The sequence below is a fragment of the Schistocerca nitens genome, chromosome 4 (genome assembly GCF_023898315.1).
Source record: "Schistocerca nitens isolate TAMUIC-IGC-003100 chromosome 4, iqSchNite1.1, whole genome shotgun sequence".
Classification (NCBI taxonomy): domain Eukaryota; kingdom Metazoa; phylum Arthropoda; class Insecta; order Orthoptera; family Acrididae; genus Schistocerca; species Schistocerca nitens.
In genome coordinates, this window is record NC_064617.1 from 99,904,677 (window position 1) to 99,916,130 (window position 11,454).

The 11,454-nt window shown below is 41.9% G+C and overlaps 1 long non-coding RNA gene across 1 annotated transcript; it reads right to left on the reverse strand.

The window, feature by feature from the left end:
* Positions 1-9,753: 9,753 nt before the first annotated feature.
* Positions 9,754-10,695, reverse strand: LOC126252995 (uncharacterized). Its single transcript, XR_007545879.1, has 3 exons — positions 10,549-10,695; positions 9,983-10,109; positions 9,754-9,884 (listed from the first exon to the last, which is right to left on the reverse strand). It is a non-coding gene; the product is annotated as an uncharacterized LOC126252995 (long non-coding RNA).
* Between the last annotated feature and the right edge of the window lie 759 nt (positions 10,696-11,454).

Consider the following 11,454-nt stretch of genomic DNA (forward strand, 5'->3'; position numbering starts at 1 on the left):
AAGAGAGCCTAATGAGGAGACGGCAGATTACAGTGCTGGAGGACACAGAACTTCCACAGCGTGGACAGTGCAGGTGGGAGCCTGGAATGGAAAAATTTCAGGACAACGTAGCTGGAGAGAGAGTGTCAGAGTTGCAGCCGGGCGAAAAGACATACTTTTAGTATGAAGGAATGCGCGGAGGTCACAAACGAAGGTCGCGAGCTGAACTCCAAGCAATTTTCACACGGAAAGTGATGGACATGCTTTCTGCCGAAAACCAGAAATGCATATTTGCTCGACGAAGGGCTGCAGATGTAGGAGGATAAGTACAAACTTTCAGAAAATCTTCTAAAATGAGTATGAGCTCCAGTTGATTGGCAGGTAGATGCATGATCCATGTAGTGGGAGGTAATGTTTTTGCAGCAGCCACTGGGATTTGCCAACTAAGCACAAATGTAGATACCACGTGTCTAGTAGGGAGTCGGGTATGGCGTAGAGGGGCACTTCCCTCTGGAGATAGATGGAAGACACTTCCATGCAGGGAACGATTGGAAACACTTCCCTCCAGGTATCGACCTCGAGACTTCGCTGGTGAGAGCCACAGAGGAGAATCTGGAGTTAAGATTTTGAGAAAATTTGCTTGCTGCACAAGGGGCACGTGAAGTCTTTACTCTGTGAGCAGGGTTGTTATTTGGTTAACTCGACTAATTATTCTTTATCTCTTTTTGTAACCTGATGCACAATGAAGTGCTTCTTTACAGAAGAATACCTGAGTAGAATTTCTGTTCTTGGCTAGTGATCAGACAGAAATCTGGACTCGTATTCTATCTTATACTGAAGTAATTTCTGGCCTAAGAGTTTGTGGTCGGGATACTGATATCATTATGTAAGCAGATAGTTTGAGGTACGTCACGTACATTATCTGCACAGTAGCTAACGAAACAACGAGCAGATCATAGGTGCTGTACAATAACTCTCCATATTTCAGTAAGTGATGTGCACGCTCCAGTGCGTATAGAGAAACACCCACTGTAAATGTGTTGAGTTTCATTTGCTTGTCCACTAAGCTTTTTCTAAAAGTGACAGTCTGGGTCTTCCGTTTCCTGCCACTAATCAGACCACATATTTTTGATAATAAATAATTTAAGATATGAAGTTGTGATTCATTCTAGCAGCAGGCCGACAGGAATGATGAGTTTTAATGAGGTAAACTGAAGTAAAACCATAATATTATGCTTCGTTTTAAGGCAATCCCTAGATGTGTGTTGTCAATGCTACAGTCTTTTAGTCATTTGCGGGCGTAGTAATTCCATTGTGGAGACATTAGGCAACCATAAACACACACATGCAATGTGTTACATACACCACAGAATTTTACAACCGGTGTGTTTATGGCATCATCTGTGTCTGTTTGTTCACCGTTTCCATATCAATGTTTGAATCTCTGTTGTCTCACGTATCGTGTTGTGACATAGGGAATGTGTTCGTGGTGGTTGTGGGGCGGCGAGTAAGTTACTTCACTGGTTTAAAGTTTTGATGCCGTCTTTAATCACGTGAGCCTGGCAACTAATTTGGTGGTCAGTCAGAAAGCGAACGGAAACATGCTGACCTTAGTTTCCAGTCTGCACGGCCACATTCCGGTCCAGACTACTGAAAGAAAAGTGTCTATTTCCCATTTCTTTGCGGGATCAGGACTATGACTTCAGTAAAAGTTGAAAGTTCCAATGAAGATTTAATTTAATTAAAGTTTCTCACAAACAACACTTAAAATTGCGTTATGTTCAATCGAAAACAAGTCTTTCTAATCTAACAGCACCTTTGGCAGTTCAGGGGCGACCTCTACGGTAACTTCCTACCATATTGTTTTTCGCCCTGACTAACACCACTCAATTGAAAGTTCGCAATAAATGTTCAAAAATTACTGCTCGCCATAAAAGTGGAAATAAATTCACCACTTGCCACGCGGAATTGAATTTCACACGGACGGCACACTAACAGTTATTCTACCGAATTCTAAACGATCCAGGACGGTATACATGCCTCGCGAATTCACTATCCGATTTCACTGCCAAATTCGCGCTTGTCACAGCTCGGCTCTGACGTCATCCGAGGCAGAGCGCGACCAGACGTTTAACTGGCGTGGACCTCACAGTGTCTGAGAGCGAAGTGAACCTTTTTACTGCTTCAGGGGCTGCATTTATAAGGTGGCTGTGCGGACCGCCGAGAAAACATCTGTTGACTCTGTCTATTTGCATACGGCGGCAGTCTACCACCGACCGCTATCTCGGTCACATAATCTTTAATAATATAGTTACCAATTACTTCAGAAACTTCTTAATTTTTGCTGGTATGCAGATAAGCAGTTTGAAAGCACGCAGAAAGTTTCAGCTCGCTAGAATGAAAACTTTGCTTAACAGAATTTATTTAGTGGAACAAACAGTAGATTGTTACCTCTGAACCATACCTTCGATACGACTTATATCAGTTGCTATTTATGTTACAAGTCTTAAACTTGGTGTAGCTCTTTATTTGATATATTTTATCATCTGGTTTAACCAAAATCCTCTATCATTAAAATTTCAAGTACTTAATCTATAACACTTAGGTACATTTTAGTTTCAAAATTAGTTTTTACTTAAGGGGCTCCGGAAAGGCTCAAAATCATGAAAAGTTCAATTTTTACTTTTTTGCGTTTTCTGAATCTGCAGACTATTACCTTTTAATAGATATATAATTTATTCAATTCCGAAGACTACAACTATTTTTAATTTTTTTTTTTTTTTTGAAATGTGTTCTACATGGGCGTGACCCACTGTGGCGCTGTTAAACTGCTGTCAAATGGTGTTATTATTAACGTCCGTGTTCATCAGGTACATTTTAGTGATGTGAGATAAAGTATGTGTTGTGGCTAACCTGTGATGGTTCAATATATATCGCTGGTGTGATTGTCGATTGTTTCATGTTTATTTACTCTGTCGTTATCTCGAAAATATTCGTAATTAATTCTGTTTCTTGAGTCTCTGTTTTGTTGAAGTATAATAATGAGTAAAAGTAAAGTTATTAGAAATCCTCTGAAGGATTTTAAGAAAAGGAGAAATGTTGGAAAGCCAAAGGTATGTGTTATTACTGTAAACAATAAAGACGATGAAAATCCCCAACATAGCTTGTGTCCCAAAGAAGAAGACAGTTGGTGTAAATATAACAAAGGATTGCTAACTGGTGAAGTGTACACTGATAAGCATAGTCTGCCTCACGCAATAATGGAGGTGATAAAACCTATTTTCAGAGACTTAGCAGCACCTGAACTGTTGAAAAAATGTATTCCCGGAAAAACTCAAAACCCCAATGAAAGTGTAAATAGTGTTATATGGTCGAGAATCCCCAAGACTGTATTTGTTGGAATAGAAACACTTCACTTTGATGTGTATGATGCTGTTGCGACTTTCAATCATGGCAACATTGTAAGGTGCAAGGTATTTAGAAATATGGGAATGAAGATAGGTTCTAACATCGTACGAGCGATGCTTGCTTTAGACAAGGAACGCCTTCGGGCTGCAGACAGGGCTGTAAAGAGTCTAGAAATACAAGCAAGAGTAAACAGGAGGAGGAACAAGAGGAAGCTGGAGGAGTAGTTTGCAGAGGATGAAGATAATCCATCCTATGGACCTGGAATGGACTAAAAAGTTAATCCAATCTTTGTCGCTCGATTCCCAAAACTTTTATTTTCTCATACTAATTACATGTTTTCTAAGGATCTTCCAAACATATTTGTTTCAAACTTTCAGTAAATGTTACACAGTACCTTCTGCATAATTTAACACAGCCTTTTTCCAAAAAACTGTATATTTTTGAATATATAAATAAAAAATTGCAAAAAAATGTTGTGAATTTTCATTACAATTGAAAAAAAATCATCTTTAATAACTGAACTAAAATTTTGTAAAATCCCTGTGTTAAGTTGTAGCCCATATTCCAATAAATAATCTGTAAAAAGTTCAACTTCCTACCTCAAATACTTTGTGAGGAAAGATGTAATTTATAAGCGTTATTTTAACATTGCAAGTATAGGGCGTTCCGGAGCCCCTTAATTACTCAAAAACTATAAGAGGTAGATTATCGTGGACTCTCTGTTATTATTTTTGGGGTGTACTGAAGCATAAAACTAATTTTGAAATTTCTAAGTCCATTATTTAGTGCCTCTGATTTTTCCGAGAAACGTGGATTCTGGCGTTAATTTTTGTTTTATGGTTTTGGAAACCAGCATCACTTATTTATAACTTGTAACTGCACCTTCTGACCAAATTCTGACTTCCTGGCGTCATTATTTAGCGCCTCCGATTTTTCTCTTAAAACGGCATTTTTCCGTAAACTATGTATTAAGCTTAGAACATCAAGACTCGGTATTTGGAACATTATAACACTAAACTATAATTTAAAAAAGCTTTAAACATAAATTTTGATTTTTAATTCCATACTAAATTGTGGCGCAATACTTGTGCGCTACATGCAGACGCTTTGGTTAAGGTGACGTGGCGCTACTAGCAGTGAACTGGGGTAAGTCCCGGCGCACTCGCTCGCCTCTGTATCTCGCACATGATACAGCGCTTGGTTTGCTTCATGGTGATCTTGTATATGGTCATTGCTACTTGTAATCCTTATATAGCGCTATAGATGTTTCATCAGTGGGGCGATTAATTACACTCCTTATATCTGGTCTCTTAAAGCTTGACCTATGTCTTCGAATTGAGTCAGCGGTTTTTCGTGTGTGAGTCTGCCGCAATGTAATCTTACGTGTGCGCGGGACCCATGTTCCCCACATTCACATGTTGCACTTTGGCTAAACGCAAAGAGTTGCATGCGATTATGGTAAGGGCCCTGCTTCATCCGGAAGTGTACATACCGCGACATGGGTCAATGTATCGCAGCCTCAACTGTTCCTAGATGTTAGGGAACATGGAGGAGATCCGACGGTGCTTGTCAGATGTTTCTCATTTTTGACATGTCTTAACTTTAATATTCGTTTTTGTGTACTATGCCCCTCTGTTATCTCACGTAGCTTGTCCAGTCTTCCCCTGTTGAGCTAGTTTGCTGGTGCTTCGTGTCAACTGCCTATGTTACAAGTACAACGCTTAGGAGTTCCAGGGGGGATGGTGCCAAACGCCACTGACATTCTGAGCAATACATTTCTTTGTCGACGCCTCACAATAGTTTTGTGGGTCATGAGAGACAGACGATTGGCCCAGGCATTTGCTGCGAAGCGCATAATATACTCAAAAATCTCTGTTAATACATTCGTAGTATCTGTAAGGGTAGTCCCTAGTGAGTTGAATGTAGCATGAGAAGTGCATTAGTCTTGCCATTTTTTCCAGTTGTACATCTTAAGTGATCGTTGAATGTCAGTCCTTCCTTGACGTGTACCTTCTTGTTAATTTTCTCTTTTTGCTAGTGTTGTTCAGTGTAGCGATAGGATTTCTCTGCAGTGTCTCTCTGATCAGTGAAATATACTGTCTTATTTGCTGAAATCGTTTGTTATGGCTACACCACTAATTTTTACAAGGAGTTGTGTAGCCTTGCTTTCGAGATGTGCTGTCGAATTTACAGTTACTATTACTACCAAGTCGGCATCATAAGCTGCTATACCCTTAACCCCATCTTTTTATTATATAGGAGTGGTTCTATGGCAGAAAACTGGCAGATAGATTGAACCTTGTGGGCATTCTTCAGTTATTCTCTTGGTAACCTACTGTGGTAATGCTTGCCATTGAGGCAACTGTGCTTCCAATTGTCGAGTAAGCTATTGTATAGGATCGTTGGTGTCTGCATCTCTCGCAGTTTTGCGAACAAATCAGGCCACTAGAGACCGTCGAAGGCGCCTTCTATATCTATTACCGAGCGGGGTGGCGCAGTGGTTAGACACTGGACTCGCATTCGGGAGGACGACGGTTCAATCCCGCGTCCGGCCATCCTGATTTAGGTTTTCCGTGATTTCCCTAAATCACTCCAGGCAAATGCCGGGATGGTTCCTCTGAAAGGGCACGGCCGACTTCCTTCCCAATAATCCCTAATCCGATGAGACCGATGACCACGCTGTGTGGTCTCCTTCCCCAAACCAACCAACCAATCTATATCTATTGGTACTGCTGTTGTGTATTTTCCATGTGTGTTCTGCATCCTTTCCAGAGCGCAGATAACTGAATTGCCTATTTAGCTTTTGTTTCCAAAGCCATATTGATGTAGACTAAGGCCGAACAGCCTCCTGTGTGACAGTTGTCGGTCACAGTGTAGTGTTACGACTTGTGCACCACTTGTTAGCAGCAGACACAGTGGTTGCACCAAAGACTGAGACGGCGTGCGGTTTTACAGTTATTTATTGAAGTTTCTTTACAATTTCTCCCTCGTCGTCGCTGCCCAGTCCTGCGGACCCCTCCGCCTGGCTGTTTTACAGTTATTTATTGAAGTTTCTTTACAATTTCTCCCCCGTCGTCGCTGCCCAGCCATGCGGACCCCTCCGCCTGGCTGCTGCTGTGTGGATTCTCAGACAATGGGCGCAACGCGCGCCGCTGATCGCACTCTGGAGCCTCAGGCCACCAGTGCTCCGCTGAAGCCAGGATGCCCTGTGGTTGAGATGAACTCGTCGCCGCGTCGCCGTGAGGTTAGCTGCCGACGCCCGCTGCACCGGCGGCTGGGAAGCCGTCAGTCGCGATGTCCGCGAGGTCCCGTCATGGACGGACCACGCGCCGTGGGGCCGGGTTGCCGTGAAGTCCGGGCGTCAGTCCCCGACGGCGCCTGTGACCAAGACCACGGTGCGGCCGGTCCTGCTGGAAGTTCTCACTGTAGTTAGTCAGCCAAGGTGCCGACCGAACTCGGGCCAGTCTCCAGAGCTGGTTGACATCTGGCGGCGAACGGATGACTCCTGCGAGCTGGAACAAACTTCTGAAATCGTCACCTACGAAGATTGAACATTCGGACACGGACCACGTCTGTCCTCAGATCCGAACTGCTTCTTAATGGCTTCTGTACCGAGCGAGGTGGCGCAGTGGTTAGCACACTGGATTCGCATTCGGGAGGACGACGGATCAATCCCGCGTCCGGCCATCCTGATTTAGGTTTTCCGTGATTTCCCTAGATCGCCCCAGGCAAATGCCGGGATGGTTCCTTTGAAAGGGCACGGCCGACTTCCTTCCCTAATCCGGTGATACCGATGACCTCCCTGTTTGGTCTCTTCCCCCAAACAACCCAACCAACCCAACCCAATGGCATCTGTCTGTTGCTACCTGCGCTCCACTATTTATACCCGGTAGGAGGATATTTTTTAACCTTGATGGTAGCTTTTTGTTATTACTCCCGCAGTATATTGCAGTGTAACTTAGCGTGCTGGCCCCACTTCCCCTTACTCAGCACTCTCCAGGCTTCGCCCGGCGCTCCGTCTGTGTGCGTCCCTGTGTCAGTCTGTTGGTAGACTGCTACTGTCAGCAAGGCTATCTGTGCGTGCTTACTTCGCAACGCCTCGGTCACTGGCGTGCCTCTGTTTTGCCATTCTCAACTGCGTGAAGCAATGCTTACTACTTATGTCCGCAACAGTAGCCAGAGTGTTCAAGATGCAGATGGGCCTGTAAGTCTTTGAGTCTGTTGGGTTCCAATCCTCAGACTTTTTGAAGATATCGCAATTTTCCACATGTCAGGGATCCCACCTTGCAGCAATGCTTCATTCAGTGACTGTATTTTTGCGTGTTTCTGAGTTCATGCCGTCTGAACTGGGAGTCTTCTTTATTCTTTAATTTTTTAATTCCTAATGCTACTATTTTATTGTTTACACATGCGCAACTTCTTCTGTGGCAAATGGAACAGTAAGGGGGTCGTTTGTGTAGGAGTCATCCACTTGTCTTCGTAAGTCTGTGCGATGATGCTGGTCATTCGTCTTTACGTCATCAGGGAAAAGCTGGATCACCAAGTACTCTGCTGAACGTCTCGAGCTTGTATTTTTCAGTTTTATATTTACACATCAAGTTCTGTAGGACCAAATTGAGGCTCAAATCTCCAAGGTCACGGAACGTGTCAGTACATGAAATTACAACATAAAAGTAATAATGGATAGAAATAAATGTTTATGAACCCGAAAAAAGTTAGTCCATAAGTTTAAGTAAACGCAATCACCAATACAATTAGTTTAATTTTTCAAGGAACTTGGCACTTGGATTACTGCTAAGATTTTTGAATTCAGTGGTTCAAATGGCTCTGAGCACTATGGGACTTAACAGCTATGGTCATCAGTCCCCTAGAACTTAGAACTACTTAAACCTAACTAACCTAAGGACAGCACACAACACCCAGCCATCACGAGGCAGAGAAAATCCCTGACCCCGCCGGGAATCGATTCCGGGAACCCGGGCGTGGGAAGCGAGAACGCTACCACACGACCACGAGATGCGGGCTTTTGAATTCGAGTGGCAGCTTATTGAAAATGAATGCAGCAGTATACTGCACTCCTTTTCGCACAAGAGTTAAGGAAGTCTGATCCAAATGCAGGTTTGATTTCTGTCGAGTATTAACCGAGTGAAAGCTGCTTATTCTTGGGAATAAGCTAATACTGTTAACAAGAGATGACAGTAAGGAATATAAATTTTGAGAGGCCAATGTCAAAATACCCAGATTTGTGAACAGAGGTCGACAAGATGTTCGTGAACTTATACCACTTATAGTTCGAACAGCCCCCCCCCCCCCCCCCATGAACCATGGACCTTGCTGTTGGTGGGGAGGCTTGCGTGCCTCGGCGATACAGATGGCCGTACCGTAGGTGCAACCACAACGGAGGGGTATCTGTTGAGAGGCCAGACAAACGTGTGGTTCCTGAAGAGGGGCAGCAGCCTTTTCAGTAGTTGCAAGGGCAACAGTCTGGATGATTGACTGATCTGGCCTTGTAACAATAACCAAAACGGCCTTGCTGTGCTGGTACTGCGAACGTCTGAAAGCAAGGGGAAACTACAGCCGTAATTTTTCCCGAGGGCATGCAGCTTTACTGTATGATTAAATGATGATGGCGTCCTCTTGGGTAAAATATTCCGGAGGTAAAATAGTCCCCCATTCGGATCTCCGGGCGGGGACTACTATAGAGATGTCGTTATCAGGAGAAAGAAAACTGGCGTTCTACGGGTCGGAGCGTGGAATGTCAGATCCCTTAATCGGGCAGGTAGGTTAGAAAATTTAAAAAGGGAAATGGATAGGTTAAAGTTAGATATAGTGGGAATTAGTGAAGTTCGGTGGCAGGAGGAACAAGACTTCTGGTCAGGTGACTACAGGGTTATAAATACAAAATCAAATAGGGGTAATGCAGGAGTAGGTTTAATAATGAATAGGAAAATAGGAATGCGGGTAAGCTACTACAAACAGCATAGTGAACGCCTTATTGTGGCCAAGATAGATACGAAGTCCACACCTACTACAGTAGTACAAGTTTATATGCCAACTAGCTCTGCAGATGACGAAGAAATTGAAGACATGTATGATGAAATAAAAGAAATTATTCAGATAGTGAGGGGACACGAAAATTTAATAGTCATGAGTGACTGGAATTCGGTAGTAGGAAAAGGGAGAGAAGGAAACGTAGTAGGTGAATATGGATTGGGGGGAAGAAATGAAAGAGGAAGCCGCCTGGTAGAATTTTGCACAGAGCATAACTTAATCATAGCTAACACTTGGTTTAAGAATCATGAAAGAAGGTTGTATACATGGAAGAACCCTGGAGATACTAAAAGGTATCAGATAGATTATATAATTGATTGGCGACTCCATGTTGTCTTGTGCACAACGACCAGATAACAGGTATACTTGAAAAAAGAGACAGCATTGGTCGTATATTTTTACTATTGCAGAATCGATTTTCTGTCACTGAGTGACCATCTTCAGTGCTAGAAGTTAAAAAATTTTTCACATTACGATCAGAGAGTACAACATAGAAAATCACAATTACATCTGTATATGAACATTACACTTGTTAGAAACAAACCTATATTGTATAACTTAAATTGGGATGCACTGTTGACACTATGCATTACGGCGATCACATAGACTGAGGTCGCTGTTTACCTGCACTTGTTCAGCAGACCTCGGTGTGACGGGGCTTGACACGCCCTCTATGTGACATGTGTCACGTGAAGACATAGTATTATTGGTTTTGCGAATTATTAACACTAAATAACTCTTGTACTTTTGTGAATGGTGTAGTAATTCAAATTTAAAATGTACGTACAACACATAGCAGATGCAGGAGAATATCTAAAATACATTGGCATATTGTTTTTATAAACTATGAAACATAAAATAGATCGATGATAAGTTATTAGAGTGCAGAACATGTAAAAAGCAAAAGACAATGCCAAAGAATAATAAATGAACAACATAAAAAGAGGCGCAACACACGTCTTTCTTAAAAAACGTAACACCCACCATCTGGCGTGGGAAGTCAAAAGTACAACGTTCGTAATTTAGGTAACAAACGTTAATATCAAGGAGTCAATACATAAAAAATAATAACATTAATACCAAGGAGTCAAATATATTAAAAATAATCACATTACGAAACTGCCGTTACTTAATAATTAAATTAAAACGCCGTGCAAATGTAAGGTGCGAACAAGTAGTATACATCAATCATCGAGAAACCAACATGAGGAAGGACAAGTAACAGTGTCACTTATACCAAAATGTACATCGTACTTTAGAGAAATTAAACATGGACTATGCACGATATCCAGCACTTATTCAAATAGCAAAAGAATTGTTAACCTACATTAAAAATAATTACGTAAAGTGATAACCGGTTTGTATTACTTTGTGTCAACGCCTACGAGATGTCGACTGTCGTAAAATTATGTTCAGTAGGCGTCCATAAGTTCTGTAAATTACAGAACAAACAAGAAAGAAGCATCTTTTAAAAACCGAAATTAGTAATGTTATTAAAACAAACTAAAAACATGTGTGTCAATGTGTTGAGACAGTTGAAATAGCGACCATTATACGTGTTCTCGTAGCGACTATGACTGAGGCGTTGTATATAAGGGATAACAAGCAGCTGACTATGAAATGCAAATTGTGATAAATGACCACAAGTTGACTTTATTTCATAGTAATAAAGCTCCAGATATCACGCTGCTCAACGAGCAAACGATATCGAGAGGCACACATTTTTGGGAATGCTTCTCCGATTTACTATGAAATAAAGTCAACTTGTGGTCATTTATCACAATTTGCATTTCATAGTCAGCTGCTTGTTATCCCTTATATACAACGCCTCAGTCATAGTCGCTACGAGAACACGTATAATGGTCGCTATTTCAACTGTCTCAACACATTGACACACATGTTTTTAGTTTGTTTTAATAACATTACTAATTTCGGTTTTTAAAAGATGCTTCTTTCTTGTTTGTTCTGTAATTTACAGAACTTATGGACGCCTACTGAACATAATTTTACGACAGT